We start from the raw sequence: 24,536 nt of genomic DNA, 5'->3' as shown, positions 1-24,536 counted from the left end.
TACTGTTGCTTCAGGCTGATGGGTATGTTCACACAACCAATAATTACCTCATTTGCAGGTATAGTTCTCCAGTGCAGATACCTGATCTACCAAACAGCACATCAGGTATCCAGCAGTGAAAACTAAATAGAAAGAGAAAATCCTATTCTATCTGGTTTGCCTATAATTGTGGCTGAATTCATGTGTAGTAAAATAATAGTGATGTTTTGATTTTTGAAGTATTACCATTTCTAAAACATCTGGGGATTGTTGTGGAATAAAACTTAAAATTCTGATAAAATATAGAAAGAATTCTTTTTTTTCCCATTAAACTGTTTGTGTTGGTGACTACTTTGCATTGTGCATGGATGAAAATGTGTTCCAGGCATTCCCAAAATTTAACATAAATTAAAGTCTTTAAAGTTCCTACTGTCCTCATACTTGCATCATAAAGACTCAGACAAAATATTTGCTATTTTGAAAAACTATATTTCTTTGAGGAAATGTAAGAAGAAAAAGGAAATAAAAAGAAACCAAAACAAGAGTTTTGGAGGGTAGACTTTTGACAATGGTATCAGACTGAAGGATGCAAATGTGGATTAGTTTCAGTCAAAAATTAAGGAACAGTTACAGTTGTAACAATGAACCAAAGAATTGGTGTGCACGTTGGGGAGAAGGAATCAGACAGGGATTTGATAGCCATTCAGACATTTTTCCAACAGCAAAACTTTACAAATTGTGCGTTGGAAATAAAGATTTATAAATTAAGAAACCCAATATGCAGTCCACCCTAGGATAACTGCAGCTCTGTGCGTGTAGATGACTGTTTGAGCATGGCTTGTGTTTTGTCAATCATAACAATGGGTGATAGAAACAATAAGTGTGCATGAGACACTGTGCTAATGATAATGTTACTGGGGTAAAAGCAAAAGGAAGGCCATTGCTTTTAAGCAATATCTAATATAATGTTAATCAAACATTGCAGGGGCTTATTCATATTTAGATTTTATAACTATACATTTATGGTTATAAAAGAAAAGTCTATATTATTAAAATTTCTGTAGTTAAAAAAAATCATTTGTAATTGCAAATCTGAATTTTTCTAACCTGTTAAATTGACTTCATATAAGTTAATTTTTTTGATAAAACAAAGTAGATTTTTTTTTGTAAACAGGAATGAGGGTGCTCAAATTAAATTATAGTATGGAACCCATCCTTTCTTTATATGTATATCCTTTTTCTGTCCTTCCTCAGAATACTGTCTTTCACATATTAGCACAAATCTCTTCCACCAACTTCTCGGAATACTGTATATTCAATCAATGTCCACAAACCTTGGATACAGAATGTTGAATTACTACTATTATTGAAAACCAGTATGAGTTATTATTCAATGTTAGAAGGAACTTCAGGAACAGTGAGCACCACATGGACCAAATTATTATATGTAAAGGTACTAAAAATTGTCAGAATTTTATCTAATTTGTGAATTCATGAATATTTTGTTAATGGATATGAACAACTTTGATTTACACATCCTTGGGAAAACAAAGATTAAATGATATAATAGTAATACGCTCACAAGCACTTTTCATTCATGCTGTATAATTTTCAGAGTGCTTATCTGTTCACTATTTCAGGTGAGTATGTTGTTAGTTAGGTGGTCAGGACTTCAGATGTCACATAGAAAGAAGACTTCTTTCTATGCTGCATTCCACTCTTAACTTCTCATTTTCCCTTCCCCTTCCCTCACTCCTTAAAAATCTCAATCCTGGGTTCTAAATCACACATAGTTTTATTCATGTGTAGTTGTACCTGAAAAAGAATTATACTACATAAATCCAGCTATTAAAAGTGTGGAGGGATAGACACAGAACCATTCACGTTGATTGCCTTAGTGTAGGTGGGATTGGAGGAGGAAGAAGATGAGGAAAAAGAGATTACTTTTCTCTTTATACAATTTTGCATTATTTGTGCTGATACAAGGCTCATGTATTACTTGTAATTAAACACCAAAAAGTACATGTGTTTCATGTACTGTAAAGGAAGTATAAAATCACAAATGGAAAAATTGACTTTATCCCTCAGATTATTGATCCTGAAAAAAATCAAACCATTCTGAACTTTCATGGAGGTATTGAAACAAAATACTATAGAGAAAGGGAAAATAATGAATGCATTTTTCTTTATTACTTAATCATCATTGGTAGATTGAAAGCATCTAATTTATAGGTCCTGAATTAAATCTGATCTTTTCTGGGAGGGTAGTGAGGAGTGCTGAGAGTGGACAGAGAGCAAAGTGTGTTTTGAAAGATATAAAATTTAGAGAAACTTAATTTAAAAGCTTCTTGTGTGTCAAATAGCTATTAAACATAATTTTCATGATTTTAATATAAGCGAATCTGAACTAGCATATGGACTAAATTTCTTTTAAGTTACACATGGATTTAAAATGTAGGGGAAAAAGATCACTTGGCAAACATGTTTTTGGTTTTGAAAAACTTCCAAATGTTTAAAAAGTAGTTTTCAAATCAACCATATCCATATGCATCCAGGTTTTCTCATCCTCACAATTGAAGGATGAAAAGAACTAGAATGGGGGCAGAATGGTTGGAGATGTGATACATATGCCGTAAAACTAAAAATGAGTTCATACTCCAAGGAACTGGTTAAAAAATAAATGTGGTCCTTATGGCAACTTTACCAAAAGAATCTAACACTTTTATTCTTAGAGATTTAGGATCATAGATGATATTAATCTGTCATAAAATTATCCTATGACCATTTCCAGAAATGGAAAAATGCAGAAATAGAAAATGTGTATAATATTGCTATTTTATTTTTTTTCCAGGTCCTGTTACTATCTGTGGAAAGCAGTGTTCCAAGGAAAGAAACACTTAGATGAATTATGACATGAATTATCATTTGCGATGACTTATGCAGAGATAAATTGATAATAATTGAACATTTTTTGCATATGGCTTCCAGATACGGTAAAGGTTCCCTCATAACATCTAAAAACTAAATATATGTATATGCACACTTTTTAAAAAAATAGAAAGACATTGTTTCTTCAAACAGTTATTTTGAAATGATTTTAAACATTAAAAGTTACATTCTTAATTAAAAATTTTAAAATAAGAAGCTGAATTTAGGCAAATAGTTACCAATTGTTTTTCCAAACATCAGGCAAAATACGTTTTGCTTTTATTTTTGTTCTAGATGAATTTGAATATATAGATGCAAAACAAATCAAACAGTGCTACAAACAGAATATGAGTAGTGTCAATAATTCCCAAACATTGAATAATACACAATGAACTTCTACACATGCACTTAGTGGTCCACTATTAGATTAAGAAATAAATACACAATTTTCTTATCTTTTTAGTCTTTGTTAGTTTCTTTCATTTTTCACTATGTAGACTAAGTAACTAGATAAGTATGACCGAATACATTTGCTTTGTTCCCAATTCTTTTCAGCAAATTTCTTCTTTTGTCATTTTAATTATGTAAGATTTTTAGAGGCTAGTGAATATAGATCCTATAGCAATACTCATTTGTATATTTGGGAGATAAAAAATTATTGTCGTTTACTCATCAAACAACAAATATACTGTCAGGCAAGTTTGATGAAGAAGGCAATATTTTAGCCTACGAATGAGAAGTCTATAAGAAAATATGGTATTTTATAATATCAGGTATGTAGCCCTTCTATACAATCATATATTGGTTATTGTTATATCTCTTTTGCCCTTTCCTCTCGGGAGAGTGTGAATAAAGGATTCTTCTTTACATTCATTTATCATATCTTCTCCTACATAACCACCTACAAATAAATTTCCTGGAATATATTAAGGAAACAAAAACAAAGAAACACACAAAAACAAAATGCAGGAGGCTGGAAGGTGAGAAATTAAATGCAGTACAGGTTAAACTTTATACTGTACAAGTAGCCCAAAGTAGTGTTTTAGATAATTTCACTTTGGATAGAGACATGGTCAAGTGATGTATTTCCTTTATCCTTGTTTAAACCAATTCATGGATCTGTATCTTTGGAAGAGAGGCATGGAGTGCAGTAGACTGACTACCTTAGATTTCTGTTGGGCTGTGGTGAAGATGAACTGAGCCAAATGGAAGTATAACTTTCCTAAAAGATATCTAGGCTTCTGTCACATTGATTTATTCTTTAAAAAGTTATTTATTCTGCAAATAGATATTGAATACCTGTTATATACCAGATAGTGTTCTAAGAAATTGGATATATGAATTAACAGAACAGATCAAATCTGCTCCATGGAGATGTGACAGTATCACTCAAACCTAATTTTTCTTTTGCATCCTCTTGGCTCTGGCTTAAGATCCCATTATGTTTTTCTCGGGTTCCTGGGTCTCCTAAATAGTGAATCTACTTTCAGTGTTGCCTTCTCCAGTTGAACCGAAATACTAACAACACTTTCACTGTTCTAAAGCATGACTCTCCACTTAATAAAATTTCAATAGTTTACATTCACATCTAGACATTTTTATAAATACTTGTATTAGGGGCCCCTGCATTCTCAATATAATCACTAATAAACTTACTTTTCTCAACTTATGTTCTACAACATCCCAGTATTTTCCGTACCTACACCTCATTTCCAGCTGCACTGCACGATGCCTGTAAACTTCATGAACACAAGACATAAGTTTGTCAGTTTCTTCCCTACCTATGGTGAGCCTGGTGCAATCTTGGTATGTAGGTAGTTGTTCTATTATCTATTGATCTTGCAACATATTACCCAAAATCTCAGTGGCTTAAACAAAAATAATATACTATTTTACTAATGAATCTGCTTTATGAGCATATTAAGAATTGGTGGGATTGGGCACCTCTGATGAAGCTGGTTCAGTTTGACTGGGGCTGGAGAATACATGTCAAAGATGGCTCACTCATATGTCTTATAAGTGGGTGCTGGCCATCAGCTTGGAGCTCAGCTGGAGTTGTTGTGCCTTGACTCCTCTCCACATGGATTGCTTCACATTACTGCTTGGGCTTCCTTACAGCATGGGAGCTAGGTTCCAAGAGCAAGTATTCCAAGAGACAGAAGTAGAGGCTGCCAGTCTCTTAAGGCTTAGGTCCAGAAACTAGCACAATATAAATTCTGCTATATTATACTATATAAAATATAATATTAAAGAAGAGCCCTCCTAGATTCAAGGGAAGGAGTGGCAAAGATTTTGTACCCATCTTTATGCTGTGACAGAGGTGCTTGAAAATAATTAAGTGAATGGTTATCTAACGTCTCCAAATACTTCTTACATTTCTGTATTGTCGTGCCTCTGCTCCTCTAGTCGTTGTTCAAAGGATGACTTTATATCTCTCTTAATTCTTCTAGAAATGCCTTTCCATCAACTCTACATGCCAATGTCTTATGTATTACCCCTATGAAATTGGTCATGTTCCCCTTCCCTTATTTTCTTATTGTTTTTTCATGTTTAATTACCTTATAGTCACTAATCAATCACAATCTGCTTTGCTAAATTATTGAGTATGTGCCTGCCTCTCCCATTAGACTTTGGGCTTCTTGTGGTTAATAACTGTGTTTATTCTGCAGGTATGCTTAAACCAATGGAAAGATGGGGTTTCTCTAAACATAATATAGAGCAACAGGTTGAGTCTGTACACAACATGTTTGGACTTCTACTATCTATTTAAAAGAGGTAAGCTGGCCAGGCAAATTTGGAAGACTCTTCTATCCTTTGTGACTAAAAAATGAATTGCCAGTAAGTTTATGAAATGTAAGATAAGAATAAGCTTTTTAAAAGATTATTAAATGGTCTTGAATACATGCAACCAAAATCTTAATGTTTTCTAATTCTCATGGAATAGAGCTAAGTAGGAAAACTTTGAAGAATATCTCATGCTTTCCTTTTCTCCATTGCTTTAATGTTTAAAAAATTATCTCTGGAAATGGACTATCCCAATTCATGTACTCACATGTTTTCCTAGAACAGTTGATCAAATCCCATTTTTCTCAGGTGAAGGAAGATCCATCACATAGTAAATGGCCAAGGTGACTCTTTAACCTGTAAGACAGCAATTTTCAAGCATTATGTGGCACAATCAACCATTTATAGACAGTCATTCCCTCATTTTTATTATACAAGTTACTGGAATAGGAGAATCTAATCTTGTAACTGAAAGGGATTGGGGTACCAGGTGGAGATTAGGTTAGATCTTGGTGAGCACAGGGATGGGAACCAAAGAAAAACACAGAAACAATTATTCTCTTCCTATCTTAAATTTGAATTAAGGTGTTTTAATTATAGATTGAGGCGGGATTCTCACAGAAAATGAAATATCTTAGTTACAGGTGAAATGCATCAAGAAAAAAATATTGAAAGTTAGCAGCCGTCACCTTCAATCACATCTATCTATCATGTACCTATCTCTCTACCTATCCATCAATCATCTATCTATGTGTATATTTACCTTAAAATAGAAAAGACAAAGAAACTAAGAGCACTGTTATTCATTTCTTAAAATCTGCTGATTTAGTGGAGATACTGCAACGAATGGTCTATGGAATGATAGCCCTTGCACAAGCCAGTGAGCTTTATAGACTGTGACGTTGATAGTCTATCCTGCAGTTATGCACTTTACTATGTGAGGATTCTTTGTTTCACAATAACAAGAAAAATCTGTGTTACTTCTAATTTTTTAGCCCCTATTTTAGAGAAAGTGTGTGCTGCCTCAAGTGCATTAATCTAGGATTTGAAAAACTGTCCCCGACTTTCCTCTGGATGTTTTGGATGCAGTACAAATAATGTTTTGAAATACATGGACTCACATAGCAAATGAAACCATGAGGTAATTGGTTAATTGCAGGTGAAATTGGCCACTCACCTCTTTTATTGAAAGATCAAGTGACTAATTGCATTTGTGAATGCTCTAGGAGAACAAATTGTTACCTAATTATGGAGTAATGTGGGTTTGGTGGGCATGAAGAGGCTCATGTGGGAAATAAGCCATGATGTACAAACATGTATTCCCTAGGTCTGTCCACTGAGAGGACCTGGAAATAGTAATAATCCAAAAGAAATGATGGAAATGTGGAAATGATACCAGGGCAAGGAAGGGAAAGTATAAAATAAACCTGAAATGTGCTATTATGCCAGAAAGCAATGACATACTCAAAAATGATGGAAACATCAAAGTAACACAAAAGCCAACTTGAAGGGCTCCCACTGGACAAATAAAGAACACATTGAGTATCAAAATAAACAATGTCAGTAATAAATTATGCCAAATGAATACATTAGAAAACCATAAACCCATATTAATAGATTGAATGAACTGAAACTTTGATGAGAAATCTGATTAAGGTATTTTATAGTTTCAGAGTACCTACCCTACTCCTCCTGTCCCAAATTCTTACCAGTAAGAAAGGGAAGATGTGTAATTTTACAATGGAGAAGCTGGCAGATACCCCCTTAAACAAGTGATCAAATTTATCAACAACAATAGGACAAATCAAAATCATGTAACACTTGTTGGAATGCAATGAGAAGAAAATAGCATCACGTCTATGCTATTCCTGCTGAAGATGCATAACCTGATTTTAATCACGAAGAAACATTTGACAAACTCAAAAGAGAGACATGCTATGAAATAACTGGTTTGTATACTTCAAAGGTATCAAGATAAAAAAACCAATGAAAAATGGAGGAGTTGTTCCAAATTGAAGAAACTAGGCATGGCAAGTAAATTAAATCCCTGATTCTAAAATGGATCTTCTTGCTATAAAGATATTTTAGGGCCATGGATTAAGAAAAATATTGTTCATTCTACTGTACTTTCAATTCTTCTATAAATTTGAGCTTATATAATTTTCTCTTCTCACCTGATAGTTGTCATTTCTGTCACTATTTCTTGGCATCTAAAATGGGTCAGTGGATTTTAGGTATTATAACCTAAACACATTAAATATTTTAAGATATAGTAAAACAGCTAAATAGTTTGTCCTGTTTTATTAGAGAAAATGAAAATATAATTTCAGAAGATGCAGTATTCTTTTGGGAAAAATCCTCACAATTTAGGTTTGACTCCTTATTTTGTTCTAGGCTCTGGGGATAGAGCAGTAAACAAAGTTGATATGCATCTCTGACCTCATGAAGCTCACATTCTAGTGGGGCAGATATCAAACAAAGAAGTAAATTATGTTACATGTTTCAGATATTTGCACAGTGAAGGAATTAAGAAAGGGAGGAAGAGAAGGAATTGTGAGGGTCTGTTCCACTGTGAATGAAGCAGTCAGGGAGGACACTGCTGAAAGGGAAACACTGAAGCAAAGAGCTGAAGAAGGGGAAGAACTATGCCACACATGTGCTTGGGGCATAAGTGCAAGTGTAAGGAATGTTCTGTTTTAGTTAACATTGTGTGGTTTAACATGTTTCTGGTTTAGGTGAATTTTGAAATGTTGACAAGAGACTGCTGATTGAATTTCTCCATATGTATAACAAGCAAACAAATCTCTGCTTATGGGAATGAATGCCATTTTGAAAAAAACAAAACAAAACAAAACACTTGGACAAAGTCTTGATTTGAGCATAATATATGTAAAGAACCATGCATAGGACATAAACACATGTAAAATCAAAGGAAAAGCTGAGGGGCTTGGTACCATAAAAAACGAAATGTGTGAGAGGAACAAAAGGAATAAATGAAGAAAGAAAGAAAAAAGTGACAGAGAGAGAAAGAGGGCAGGGAGAGGGAAAGTAAAGATAAAAAAGGTAGGAAAGGGAAGGACAATAGATAATTAATCAAAGGGAAGAAAAAACCTAGGGTAGGGGTAGAAAGGTTTTTTTCTCTAAAGAGCCAGATGGTAAATATTTCAGGCTTTATGAGCCAAAAGGGAGCTCCGTCACTACTCAACACTGCCTTTACAGTGTGAAAGCAGCCTCGGGAAATGCATAAAAGAAAGAGTGTGGCTATGCTCCAATAAAACTTTATTTATAAACATTAATGTTTAAATTGTGTATGTTTCAAGACATGTCACAAAACATTTCTCCTCTTGTTGTTTCTTTTCAACCTTTTAAAAATGAAGAGAAACATTCTCATTATGAACTCTACAAAAACAGAGGGCAGAGCTTGGTCCCCAGGCCATGGTTTGCTGACTCCTGACTTAGAGTCACAGTACTAGTCATGTGAGTCAATATGGTGCATTGGGCAGTGGAGAGGAATCAGATCAAATTCCTGGGTTCTTATCCAGGCTTGACAATTTGTTAGCTTTTTGACTCTGAACAAGACTCTGCCTCTCAATGCTGTACTGTTTTAACCAATGAAATGAGAGTGTTGAAATAAATGAAAATCAAATTCTCTTCTTGCAATAAATTCTATTTTATTACCTATCAGAACTAAGAATAGATATCCACAAAGGAAAGAGGATTTGATTTCAGTTAAAGCTTATTTTTTCAATTCCATTCTTTGCAAAAATCTCTTCTTAAGACAACAATGTGTTTCATCCCTTGGGTATAGAATTCAGTCCTTAAGGTCCTTTAGAAAATTGGTGTCACCATGATTTCAATGATACCTTACTAGAAAATACCTGGAGTGACCACTCTCAAATGCTCAAGGCCACAATATGGCCCCACAAGATGTTAGTAGTTTGTTTCTAAATAAAAGCCATTCTTAAGTGGGGTGAAAATTCTCACCCATAACAATTTACATCATTCTTTCCAGTTTAGAGTTCTTTGAGAGGCCAGGTGCATTGAGGTTTGGTTTCATAACGGTGAACACGTGCTTCTTGTTGAAACAGCATTTGCCACACTGCTTCAGGGCAAAGAGGGTACAGCTTCTGATTTCCTGTTTAACTATTTTTCATAATGATTTCAAATTTATATATGTACCAAGCAATTATTTCAAGATCTATCTCATCTCTCTTTTGGAGACAATGTCTGTGTGTCTAATATAATTTTAAATGTTATTCTATAAAAGGGCCATCCCCAACATTTTTGGCACCAGGGACTGGTTTTCGTGGAAGACAGTTTTTCCACGGACAGGGAGGGGGCGTGGTTCAGGAAGTAATGAGAGCGATGGGGAGCGGCAGATGAAGCTTTGCTTGCTGGCCCGCTGCTCATCTCCTGCTGTGCAGCCCGGTTCCTAACAGGCCACAGACTGGTACTGGTCCACGGCCCGGGGGTTGGGGACCCCTGCTATAAAATATATGGTCTTTTTGAATATCAAAACAAAATATATTCAACTGATTTAGATTGTGTTTCTAAAAAGGGCCACAGTAGTAACTCCCATTCTACTCCCACGTCAAACTTTAGAATCTATTTTCCCCTCCCCTTGAGTCTAAATGACTAGCGAACTTGTTTTGATCAATGGAATTTGGTGGAAATGACGTTATAATCTGTGAGGCCAAGCCTGATATTAAACTTCCTATTCCTCTCTTGGAGCCCTTGGCTGCCAGGCAAAAATGTCCAGCTACTGGAAAGATGACATGGAGAGAGAAAGAGATATACACCCAGGCAGCCCCCAGCTCTTCCAGCCATTCAAACTGAGACACCACACAGGTGAATGAATCCACCTTGGGCATTCCAGCTCTCACTAGCCCCCACTGAACCCAATTTCTAGCTAATAACCCAGCTGAATGCAGGCAGATGAGTAATCCCAGGAAATGGCATAAAAAAGAGAGAGAAAAAAAAAAAAAAAGCCCAGTCAAGCACACTCACCTCCTGAATTCCTGACCCACAGAATCTTGAGCAAATAAAAATGGTACTGATGTTAAGCTACTAAATATTAGGATAGTTTGTTGAACAACAGAAGATAACAAAAACACACTTTACTTGAATTAAATTTCAAAATGATCAATTATACTGCCACCTACACTTTAGGGGACTATACACAGCTTATCATTGACTAGCTGCTCTGTGGTAAATCATGCTGAAATCTGTAATATTCAGGCTATATGTCTTCCTTATTGTAAACAGTCATTATTCTTTAGGCAATATTAGCATCATTAGTTAAAAATGAAATACAACTAATAATGAAGTAGAATATATAAAATTTAAAATTATCTGCAATAAAGTTAACATGAATTAATTCTGATTTATCCTTATTAGAATTAGCCATTTGATCACAATACCAATAAAAATGCAATTACATTGCTCTGTGGAATGTCGTGTTCATTCTCCAAATAAATATATTTTTTAAATAACTGTTAAATCAGGGAAAGATGGAGATTTATTCAATTCATATGTTATTGAAATTAAAATAATTTTTCTTAACGTGGGGGTAAAGTTGTACTATATAAAACTACTTATTAAAATGGCATTATACATCTGATTTTCATTTTAATCACAGCTTATTTGAGGTTGGTCTAATGTTTTCTTGATGCTCCCTCTTCATGACAAAAAAAATGAGACTACTTAAATGGTGACACAAATTGATGTTAATAAATTAGTACATTCATACAAGGACTCCTAATTTTACTGCTAAAAGCACACCATTATATGAAGCATTATGTAGTTTAAAAGGCACACTGATAAGTGCCTGTATTCAAATCCATTTCTGTGCCCTTTGTGTTCTTATCTTCCCTGGGCCAGCAGACAATCCCGCTTTTCACTAACCTTTGGCACTCCACCATCAGCAATAAACTGTGTGCTCCTTCCGAGTCCCTGGGCTTCCTTAATTAGCATCACCTGTGGTAGGTTCTATTCCGAGCAGCCCCATGAGCGGCACACACCTGCTTTGGTGCCTGCAGGTAGAACAAGGCTCAGTGTCTCAGAGCTCTGGGGAGTCCATCTGCGTGCCCTAAAGCAATAACTAAATATCATCTTCTGAAAGCTTAGTGTAGCCTCTAATCCTCCTAATTGTGCCTCAGTGAGGTAGAAGTAAAATGATAAACACGAACCTGAACAGATCCACACATCCACACTATAGCGCTCCAACAAATTCAGTAAAACATTTGTCCTCTGTTTTCAAAGTGAAAAAATGTGTTTTTACCCAAGAAATTAAAATATTTTCTACCCTTTTCAAGACGAAATGTGCTTATTTTTACATTTGGATTTGCTCTAAGCTTTCCTTCATAAGCCCCAGAAGTTGCAAACGTGTACATTTTTATTTTGTCATAATATGTTTTAAAGCACAAATTTTGAAGTACAGTTTCAAAAACATTCAAGGTCATGTTTTCCCTTAAAATATTTGAATGGCATAAAGCATTTCACATGTATGTTAGAAGGGTAAAATTGACACACTTAAAACATTTAAAATAAAAATAAAACCTATCAAAGAATCATAAAAAAGGTAATGAATGCGTTTTACTGAACAATGGATGAAACATAGGTTTTTAAACCAAAGGAATTTTAAAAGGCTTAATTTGTGTTCTTCTCATGAATCTACAGTTTTCTTTTTTCATACCTTTTTTCTTTGCCAAGAAGAATTGGCTGTGACACTTAATGGGTATATTTCGTTGAAGCTAAGTTCTTTTAATGTCAGGCTATTATATCTTCTACATACAGAAGAGGAATGGTGCCAAGATTTCTAACAAGTAGGTGCACATTTTTCTTGAAACAGAAAGGTACTAAAAAAGCTTTGAGTTGGTAGATCAACAAGTTGAAAGATATGCAATTCAATTCTGAGTCTATTAGACTAAAAACTGTTTTTGAGAAAAGCGCCTATAGATTAATACTCATGCTAATAAGTCTCTGATCTTACCCAATTTATAATAAACAACACATATTTTTATCTATAATAATTTGACTACAAAACTAGGGCAGGAAAGTTGCCTTAATTGTACAAGGTTTTACTAAACTGAGTATGAGTCTATTTCTGTTTATATATTTTAAGTAAAAGTTAAAAAAAGAAATACATTTTTAGTCTTCAATGACTTCCAGTTGCAATGGCTCATATGTGTAAGAAAGAATGAGTCATTGTAATTTAATTACTTATGAAGTTTTGATTTCCCATTCCATGTTCAGAATGAAAGATTCAAATATATGAATCATATACTCTTCATCTTACATATGAGAAACTGAGATCCTGAAAGTGACTTGCCCAGGGTTATACTCTTATTAGTGATTAAACTCTGGTCCCTTGATTCTCAGTTTAGTGCTGTTTCCACTACAATATGCCACCTTCCACCACTGACTTTGAATCTCTGAATATCAAATGAAAAGGAGGAGGTGAATTTTAATAACTATCAGTTTACATTAAAGCTCAAAGCTGCATATACTTTTACAATTTGTAATGGGCTGCATCTCTCTTAGAAAGTGGGCAGGAAATGACCCAGAATTCTAGATTACAAAGCATAGTCCTCACAGTCATAGTTATGAGTCAGTTCCTTCAAGGTATGTCACTTTAGTCACCAATGGTCATCAACCTATCTAGAAGTTTTTCAGAAAAAGAAACAGACTTCATAGACCAGGTTCTAGCTCTATAAAATAGCAGAATGAAAAGAAAATGTAACACACAAATGGAGAATTTGCGCATCGTAGCATTGCATTGTATCAGAATGCTGACAGTAATGATTAAAATATAAGATCAAAGATCGTTGGTTTTACTTATGAATGCAACATTAAAGTAGCATTTTTCAAAATATGCTTTGCATAATGTAAGTTTCTCAGGATATTAGTAGGTTTTAAGTGAAAACAAAAGTTTTCAAATTCATGTATACTTGAGAAAAACTGCATACAATATCCCTTTATTGATATTTTCAATGCATATGAACATATGAAAGGCTCTACGAAGGTGGACAGTAAAGATATACATTTAGCTTTGTTTTATCAAGTGTTTCCCAAACTTATTTGATCTCAAGACCCTTATTTTTTTTTTTACAAATAATAGCATTTTCTAGTACATGATAGGAAATGCTGTATAGTTTATGCTCTGAGAAGCTGAAGCAAAGAGTTCTATTATCCATTCTCAAGCGAAAGTGTCGTTTCAAATCTCTTTCCTGAGAATAAAAGATATACAAAATATCATTTTATGATTAACGTTTCTCCTTTAGTTTCATTTTTTTTCTGAGCAAAAAAAAAGTTAAAGACCCACAAAAGTTTAAAAGCAAAACACCAAATGTGGCTATCTCAATAAGTAAAAGATGAAATCCACATCCTGGTTTCATTTGCTTATAAAGGTCACTGCATCTGTCACGAGGGCCAATCACTTTACGTAAGATTATGGATTATCTCCCATCCCTAACACATACTCACACACACACACACACACACACACACACACACACACACACACGAGTCTGTTTTATGGCTTATGAATTAAATGTGGCAGCACTGCATGGAGCTGAGTGCCTGAAATTCTGCTGGGCTACGTCTTATGAGTTTCCCGCTAGTATGGAAGTAGAAGAGTAGGTTACTTTGCATAAAAGTTAAAAACAAACAGACAGACCCTCAAACAGAGCCTCCTGTAGAACAGAGGTTTTCAAATGAAAAAGATAAAGAAGAACTTGGCAAAAGCGATCTGCAAATTGTTTATAAGAGCTGGCCAAGAAGTTTTTCTCGCTAGTTGCCAGTAACTTGGAGAAATTGCTAACAACCCTTGCTGATAAGAGCTCTTAGCTCTTAAAGTCTTACCAGGATATAAACATTTAGACTTATTCTGTACAGAGTAGATTTCTATTAGATTATGTGAGAATGTGTAAAGTATGGTTAGTTAGAATTTTTCTTTCATGTGCAAGCTGCACAGACAAGGATGGAAGTGAACACGTCTGCCTGTACGGTATGGAGATTCAAGGCTCCTTTTGTTAATTTGCTAGGTATTGTTTCACATCCTAACTAGTTAAAATTTAGTATTGACTTATACAGAGAAACACAAATATCACATGATATCACATATATGTGAAATCTAAAAAGCGATACAAATGAACTTATTTATACAACAGACTCATGGTTACCAAAGGGGAAAGGGTGAGTGTGTGGGGGATAAATTAGGAGTTTGGGATTAGCAGATACAAACTACTATATACAAAATAGATAAACAACAAGGTTCTACCGTATAGCACAGGGAACTATATTCAATATCTTGTAACAAACTATAATGGAAAAAAAATCTGAAAAATTATATATATATATATATATATATATATATATATATCACTTTGCTATACACCAGAAACTAACAGAACAAACACAACATTGTAAATCAACTATACTTCAATAAAAAAAATTAGCATTGAATTATAAAGAGATAGGGGAATGATTCTAAAAATGTGATTTAATCAGGTATTACCAAGCAGTTTAGCATTACTTTAGCACTGAATTATAAGCTTCAGAGTAAACCAAATATCAATGATAAAACCCTAAACTGTTTCCCCCGTCCTCAAATATATATATTTACATTCTTAACAACTCATTGAGCATAGAGCTGGAGCTTTGTTTAATGCAAAATCTGGCCGTGTGAAAAATACGGGCACTGAAGTGGAAAATATTTTTGCATTTTTTCATGTCAGTGTTGCCCTTCTCTGTCAAGTTGCACATGCACGTGTCCACAATGGGAGCAATATTTACAAGCTGTATTTTACATAATTCCAGGGAATGACTATCTACTCTTCCACTGAAGAGAATTCCCTTGGCACCTCTGCTTGCCATTCCATCCTGCTGGTTCGTTTGTTCTATTGTACATCCTGCGGAGTGATACATTGTAGCATCCTTGCCGGTTGTAGCTGAAGTGGAGTCATCCATCATTCCAGTCACTGGAACTGAGGACCTTATGGACTGGGAGTATATTATGAAGCTATGAGGAAGGTGATCATTTTTGCAGAGACAGCTATTTTATGTTCCTGTTCTCTATACCATCCTTCCTTTCTTGTTTGGGATAATGAAAGAGGAAAAGTCACAGGACCAGTTTTTGTCCTTTGTATTCATGCTGAAGGAAGTTAATATAATCAATAAAAATGCACTTAATAAGTCTAAGATTGACTGGTCTTTTTCTTGTTTATTTTGAATTTCAGATGTGATTTTCAGTTGAACTGCTGTTAATGCCATGTAGCTGCGGATTTCCCAGATCTAAGTGTGCAATAAATGGATAAACTTCACCATGTGGGATGATTTAAACGAACTGATTTGAGAACCAGTCTGGGCACTACAAAAAGAAAGTTGTCAATTATCTTAGCGAATTTCAGTCATGTAGAGTCAAACTAGTTAATTTATTCCTCTCCTACCCTCTCATCCCTCCTCTTCTGCAAGTGTAAGCATCAATTAATGGCTGAACACTTGCCATTTTGCTTCATGTAATTTACATAAGTTTGTATTTTATCCTAGTGAATTTAGAATCAGTTTAACATTCAAAATCTGGGAAAAATATGCCTAGGTAATTTCAAGAAAAGGTGACTTGTTTCCCAAATATTATTAAGGAAAATTGAAATTGAAGATTATTAAGCTTTAAAATGGAAATATATAGTTCTAATACATGAACAATTTGACTAAATATTTGTTCTTCCTCCTTATTCTATAGTTATACAGTGTGACCCTGTAAAACTTACTAGCACTGATCTGCTTTAGTTTATCTTTATTGGTTTATCTTTATTATATACATATTGACTATTTTCCAATAGAGGAGTGCTATATAATAGAAGAGTGCTATCGTGGACACTTACTAATTCTTTAGACAACTTTTAAATCTAAGAAGTGATTATTTTGTTTATTAGAGAGAGCTAAATGGCCTCACTTTGAAGACATTTTTGTTTCTTGTACACAATGTGATGACACTTCAATATAGTTGCTTTGAAATGGCTTAATAGTAAAACTTTTGCATATAAATCTACAATCCAGTAAATGTAATCTAAATTAATATTTTAAATTTGGAAGGTGCATTGTCTTTTATGCACAATAGGACATCAAAGAAAGCATTCTAATTAAAAATTAAACGCTGGCTAGAAACTAACCCTGGGTTACATTTGGTTGCTGTACATGGGAGATAGATATTTAACACAAATTAAACTACTATTTTCGAAACAAACATTCACTTTTTATATAGGGTGACCACACACGTATGTTTTTATATTACAGCTACTGAATGTTTATGCAAAATACCAACAGACACAGTAGTAATAAAGTCTAATGGAAATAAAAGTTGGAAAAGACATTAAACTTGCTTTGTACAGGGAAAAAATGGTTTTTATCTGAAACATATGAAAGGAAGCTAATCTTACCACGTTTAAATGCAAATTTTATTGCAATAAATCAAAGGCAGTGAAAGGTAGGCCTAGTAGTTTCATTCTATTTAAACTACTTTTTTGGCCTCAGCTGCTGTCTTTGAATGATGTCAGTTTCTCATACTCTGTTGACAGTAGCCTATGCCCAATCTTCCACCCCAGAAGAGAAGGCTCACCAAGACCTGAAGAACCTTTCCATCACCTTTTCTCGCCAAGTGAGCAAAATAATGAAAGAGACACATTATGTAAAAACATATATATATAGTTGTATATTTTTAGTTTAAACATTGGAAACTCTGAGTGTCTTACAGGAATTACAGGAGCACTAACTAAACGTAGACTGTTCCAGAAGCACTCTTAAATGCTGCACCCATAATTTTCAGTTGGTGGACGAGGCTGTTCATCCCAGGGTAGTTTGGAAGGGGTGCTTTTAAAAGTTCCACAGTGAGCCAACCTCAGGCTCCAGAGGGACACGGTTCTAGAATTTCACTTGTCTTTGTAATAAAATATTGAAACTCTTATTTCAAACATAGATTTATAGCTTGTATGTAACTAGGTTGCTCACATTTCACATGAATATCCAAAACCAGATTCAATTCATATGGTTTTCTGTATGGGATGAAAACCAGCTTTGGTTGTACTACCTTCTTGTGTCTGCTTTTACTAAAAGCTAAATCACATAATCCATAGTTAGTGGTCTCTGATGCTTAGGAAGTGTCTTTACAGCTCTTTGTAGACCATTTCCAGTCTATTGTATAATTTAAAAGAATTTATGTCATTGACAGAGCAAGAGATTCCCATGTCATATCTTAGACAATCATTTGGCTGATAAGTACTCTAACATGACTAAACTCTTCCAGTGGTGCATTAATTCACCACATAAATAATTAATAAAAGCCATTGTTGAACTAGGTGGAGCAAGGGAGGTAAGTTAGTCTAATCGCTGGCATGCATAAATTTCAAATATATATGCGATTACAAAATACTGCACCTCAATCAGATAATGTAATATATTAAATATTACTAGTTTTGAGCCCTATCATTCACTTAAAAAGTAATTTCCACATGTAAACTAAAATAGCTAATTTGAAATATGCTAATATTTATAGAAATATAGACAGAAAATATATGCTATGCTCATATCAGAAGCAAACAAAACTCTGCTATTGCTCTGCGTTGTCTGACTTACCATTTTACTTTCTATTTACTATCAAAATTCAGAAGTTTCACTTAGTAGGTTTCTGTGCTCAATATCTTTATACTGTAACACAATTATTTTGATATAAATCACAGAAGCATACATGTATCTTCCTTCATCAACCCATTTGAAAATGTCTTCACAAGAGTAGCCTTTAAATGTTACAAAACTTGATTTTGTATTCCCAAGAGGAACCCCATTTTCCATCAGAGGCACATCAGGATTATTATTTCATAGGAAGGCAATCATGATGGTGCCTTTAGCACCTGTGACTGATTTTCTCTGTTTACATGTTCCTACATATTGTTAATCCTTCCCTTGTGTACTGAAAAGGCATGTGGCATTAGTCAGTAGTGAATTAAAGATCTTCTGTTTGCTTCAAAGATAACTTTAAGGCCCTATATTCATGATGTAGAAAATGCATGATTATTCATTTTTAAAGCCCATTGCGTAATTTTCCTTGGGTATCTTTCAACATTAAAATACATAAAACATAAGCTAGGAAATAAAATTAACTCATATAGCTGCACAGTAACAAAAGATTTCTACCGTCGATTCACGCATTTTATTAGACACACACTTTATCCAGCCCATTTTTGCCTTTGATATAATCACCAAAAAACAGAACTAAGTATGGCATCTGTACTGGGATCCCAGACAACAATATTGTAGGAAAACAATGTCAGAAGCCTAGGAATAGCTTTAGGACATCTATGGATGATGAAAAGTTTTCCAAATACCCTATGTCCAACAGCATAGAGAAGAGTCCACGGTAACTCACAGTGCTTAGAATTCCAAGCTAAAATTTCCTCTGGACATGTCTTGGTCTTTTCATGTGGTCTTCTACCTCTAGTACTTTTTATCTGCACCAACTCTGATGAGACATAGAGTAAATCTGCCTCATGTATGAGGAAAATGGCTACTCAGCACTTCTTTGGTTTTCATTTCTGTGCAGTAATTTTTGTTTTTTGTTTGTTTGTTTGTTTTTTTGCTGTACACGGGCCTCTCACTGCTGCAGCCTCTCCCGCCATGGAGCACAGGCTCCGGACACACAGGCTCAGCAGCCATGGCCCACGGGCCCAGCTGCTCCGCGGCATGTGGGATCTTCCCAGACTGGGGCACGAACCCTTGTCCCCTGCATCGGCAGGCGGACTCTCAACCACTGCGCCACCAGGGAAGCCCTGTGCAGTAATTTTTGCAACTCATGGAGCTGCAGCCAATCAAGATTTGTTCAGCTGTTCTCATCTGTCTGTAGCAGAGAAGGTTAGAAGGCATAGTGAGGATAGCCAAAGAATACACTAAATTTAAGAGTTCTGGTAAGAAAATCAAATCAGCAACCATGAAGAAATCAAGAGCCCAGAAATCTTGTCCTGAGTCTAGATATTGGTGGAGCAATTCTATGAATGCAGGGGGTTTTGTCTGTTTTTTTCTCTGCTGTAACCAGAGTAGAACATATTAGGAACCCAATGGACATCTGCTTAATGAATGGATGAATCAATATGTACAACACAAGAGCAGACAAAAGACAGAGCAGATAGCAATATAGAGGATGAGGTAAAAGAAGAAAGGCAGAAACTACAAAGCAATCTAATCAGTGAAATATAAATCAAGTAGGCATACAGACAGGAATAAGAAAATCCCAAGATATGAGAGCAAGGAAGGCAATGATGAACTTTATAATAAAGCTGACTTTTTGTTTTTGAGCATTTACTATGTTCCAGGTATTGTTCTAAGTGTTCCACATATATTACCTTCCTTAGCCTTTCACCTTATCCTATTATCATCATGGTACAGACAGGAAAATAAGTCACAAGAGGTTTTCATCTTGTTCAAGGTCTTGATTTCACACCGGAATCCAGAATTTCTGCTCTTCCACACTTTGCTCTATTGCCTCCCTTTGGATCCCCTGCAGATAATAAGAAATGGGGCCTGGCAAATCAAGCACAACAATGGATGCACAAAACTAGGAAGAGAACTTGATTTGGAGCCAAACATTTAGACCAGCCAGGAAAATTAATAAGTCAGATTGATGTTTGAGCAGACACCAACCCTGAAGCTTAGCTGACCCAGGAAGTCATGTTAGAGTGACATGTTGGAAGCACATGGCAAGATATGGGCAGATTAGGAAAGCAAGTTGTTTTTGACTTTTATGTCATGCCTCATCCACTTTAATTTTCCTAGTCGAATAATCCAATGTAGGTTTTTGTTTGTTTGTTTGTTTTCCCTTGCGGTACGCAGGCCTCTCACTGCCGTGGCCTCTACTGCTGTGGAGCACAGGCTCTGGACGCACAGGCTCAGCGGCCATGGCTCAGGGGCCCAGCCGCTCCGCGGCATGTGGGATCTTCCCGGACCGGGGCACAAACCCGTGTCCCCTGCATTGCAGGCGGACTCTCAACCACTGCGCCACCAGGGAAGCTCCCAATGTAGTTTTTAACATTAAATCATTTTTTAACATTAAATCATTTTAAGGATTACCAATGATTAGAATTTATATTTTAGTACCTGATCTAGTGATCGGTGAAGTAAGTGAATAAATTAATAAATATATAAACATTCCTAAAAATAGAGTAATATTTCCTATGCACTTGCATTTTAAACTTTATAAGAGCATCTGCATAACTTAAAAAATGGAAAGCCATACATTTAAGACATATTCTTTACTTAATTAATAGACATGTTCTTGTGAATTTGGATTATTGAACTTTTGGATGAAATCTGATGACCACAGAAATTTAATCTAATGAGTAAATTCTAAGCTACATGAGGGTCACTATTATTTATTAAGTTTTTATTGTTATTTCCTTATATTGATTAGAGCAGTTATTCTCAGCTGATATTTTTGTTATGGGGGACTGCGCTGTAGGATGTTCAGCAGCGTCCCTGGCCTCTATTTACTAGATGCCAGTAGCAACCCCCTTTAAGAGTGAGGTTCGTAGGGTACAGAATGTAATGCCGTCTCACGTCATTTGTCACCTTACTCTGGTCCCAGCTCTGGCAGATATTGTCAAATGCCCCCCTGGGGGGGCACGATAGTGGAAAAATTTTACTCAGTGAAACACTGAGAGGAATACTAACAGTTTTAACAAGTACATTACAAAATGTATAAATGGGCTCAATAATCTAGAAGTTTATTTCTCATTCAAATAATAACTCAAATGTACATCACTTGCCCTGAGAGTGCTACGTGACCATTCAGGGACTGTTGTTGGAAGTCATTGAGAGGACATGACTGCCAGTTAATCCAAGAGCAATCAAAGAGGCTTCTCACCCCTCCTCTGTCCTTGGAATGTATATTCTACCCACCATTCTCACACTAGGAGCCATTTCAAGGATACATACTTGAGAGAGTAATGTGTTGTTGAGACCATCTGGACTGATACATGACTGAACCCCATCAGGGCCTCTATGTAAACTTTTAAGATTCTGGCAAGGGGTGGAGTGTGGTAGGGAGATCTGCTCATCTTGCATCCGCCCAGGACAAGCCTCCTATGTCAGTTTTCTTGCTAATTAAACCTGCCATCTACCAATCTGGAGTGGTCTGCCTCTTTCTTTGGTCTCTCCTTGCCCTTCGTGTACAGGGGCCAGTTTCAAATTTCACCCCTGGAACTCCTGAGGTTGTGACACAGTAGGGACCAAAGTTCTTTCCCTATTGAGCATCCTCATCTTCTAAAGACTCTTATTTTCTGTGACCAGTTGGTGGAAGGGGACATGGAAAGAGAAAACACTCTTCTTGAAAGCTGAATCCCAGGTATAAAATACATTGTCTCACATTCCACTGACCAGAACATACCTGTGTCAAGGAAAGCTGAGAAATGTAGTCTAGCTGTGTACCCAATTTAAAGAGGAAACATAGACTTAATGAACAGTTTGTACATAGACCCTAGAGAATACAGCAGTAATGTCTGTGAGGATAAAAAAGAGAAAGACACACTCCTCTAAAACTTGAAAAAATTCAAAATCACTGTTACAAAAATAAATAAAGTGGGGTATATTCATACAATTAGACACAATGCAGCAGTAAAAAGAAATGAACTACAGTAAACATGACAACAGGAATACATCTCTGGAAATATAACAGGGCAAGATAGTACATCTTGGAAGATGACTTACATTATTATATATAACTATAGAACTTAAACAAAGCCCAACAATGCATTCACATGACAAAAGTAGAAAATCTAGGAAGTGGTGAATACAACATGTAGAATAGTGGTTATCTCGAAGTAAGGGTGATAGAAGAATGGCACAAAGGTAGATGGAAGTTATAGGAAATGGTCCAGTTTGGAGGGTTGGGTGGTGAGTTCAATGTAATTCTTCATATTATTATTCTTTATACCTTACAGATATCATTTATGTATTAAATAATATATTACAATGTAAAAGATTAAATGAAAAAGATCAAAATAGAACAAGAACATTAATATTTGTTTATTATTGAAAATTATATATTCGCTAAGCACTGGTTTGTGGTAAATTTAACCAGATTGTTAAAGCTTTAGGACTTGCACAGCTACTTATTTTAGAAAACTTCTTAAGGCAGGACAAAGCAGCTAATTATACTGTTATGAATTTCTGATATTATATTTCACTTTTGCTTTAATTAGGTTATTTTGTGATTTATTTTGATTACAACACATTAGTTTTAATATTGAGATTTGTTAGTATACTATTTTGAATAACTTGGAGGAAATTGTTTTCCACTCTATTATGCATTTGAAAATGTAATTTTATTATTTCAAGGAAGAGTTATTTTTTCAATATTTAAAATTTTTAATATGATCCAAGAGCAAGTAAGATGAAAATACAGAAATATGTTTTATATTAAACTCTATTAGTATAATATATTTCATTAGATAAGGAATGTTAAGAGGGAAATAAAAAACCTCTTCGGAGTACGTTGTTAAAAATAGCCTATCTGTGTACCGGAGAGTCAATTCATTTGGAATTAAAAACTTAGAAATAATCTTATGGGGAGACCTTCAAGATTGGGGAAGAGTAAGACATGGAGATCACCTTCCTTCCCACGAATACATCAGAAATACATCTACACGTGGAACAACTTCTACAGAACACCTACTGAACGCTGGCAGAAGACCTCAGACCTCCCAAAAGGCAGGAAACTCCTGATGTACCTCGGTAGGGCAAAAGAAAAAAGAAAACACAGAGACAAAAGAACAGGGACGGGTCCTGCACCAGTGGGAGGGAGCTGTGAAGGAGGAAAGGTTTCCACACACTGGAAGCCCCTTCGTGGGCGGAGACTGCGGGAGGCGGAGGGGGGAGCTTCGGAGCCATGGAGAGCACAGCAACAGGGGTGCAGAGCGCAAAGCGGAGAGATTCCGGCACGGAGGATCGGTGTCGACCGGCACTCACCAGCCCGAGAGGCTTGTCTGCTCACCCGCCGGGGCGGGCGGTGCTGGGAGCTGAGGCTCGGGCTTCGGAGGTCGGATCCCAGAGAAGGACCGCGGTTGGCTGCATGAACACAGCCTGAAGGGGGCTAGTGTGCCACAGCTAGCTGGGAGGGAGTCCGGGAAAAACTCTGGACCTGCCTAAGAGACCACTGTTTCAGGGTGCTCGAGGAGAGGAGATATACAGCACCACGTAAACAAGCTTCAGAGGTGGGCATGAGCCTTGGCTATCAGCGTGGACAACAGAGACGGGCATGCGATGCTACGGCTGCTGCTGCCGCCACCACGAAGCCTGTGTGCAAGCAGAGGTCACTCCCCACACCTACCATCCCAGGAGCCTGTGCAGCCCGCCACTGCCAGGGTCCCCTGATCCAGGGACAACTTCCCCGGGAGAACGCACGGCGCACCTCAGGCTGGTGCAACGTCCTGTCGGCCTCTGCCGCCACAGGCTCGCCCCGCACTCCGTACCCAACCCTCCCCCCAGCCTGAGTGAGCCAGAGCCCCCAAATCAGCTGCTCCTTTAATCCCGTACTGTTTGAGCAAAGAACAGACACCCTCCGGCGACCTACACGCAGAGACGAGGCCAAATCCAGAGCTGAACCCCAGGAGCTGTGCGAACAAAGAAGAAGAAAGGGAAATATCTCCCAGCAGCCTCAGGAGCAGTGGATTAAATCTCCAAAATCAAATTGATGTACCCTGCATCTGTGGAATACCTGAATAGACAACGACTCATTCCAAAATTGAGGCAGTGGACGTTGGGAACAATATATATATTTTTTTATCCTTTTTTCTCTTTTTGTG

This window comes from Orcinus orca, chromosome 5, assembly GCF_937001465.1.
Source record: "Orcinus orca chromosome 5, mOrcOrc1.1, whole genome shotgun sequence".
NCBI lineage: Eukaryota > Metazoa > Chordata > Mammalia > Artiodactyla > Delphinidae > Orcinus > Orcinus orca.
The sequence above is the reverse complement of the archived record's forward strand: the minus strand, read 5'-3'. Positions refer to the sequence as shown.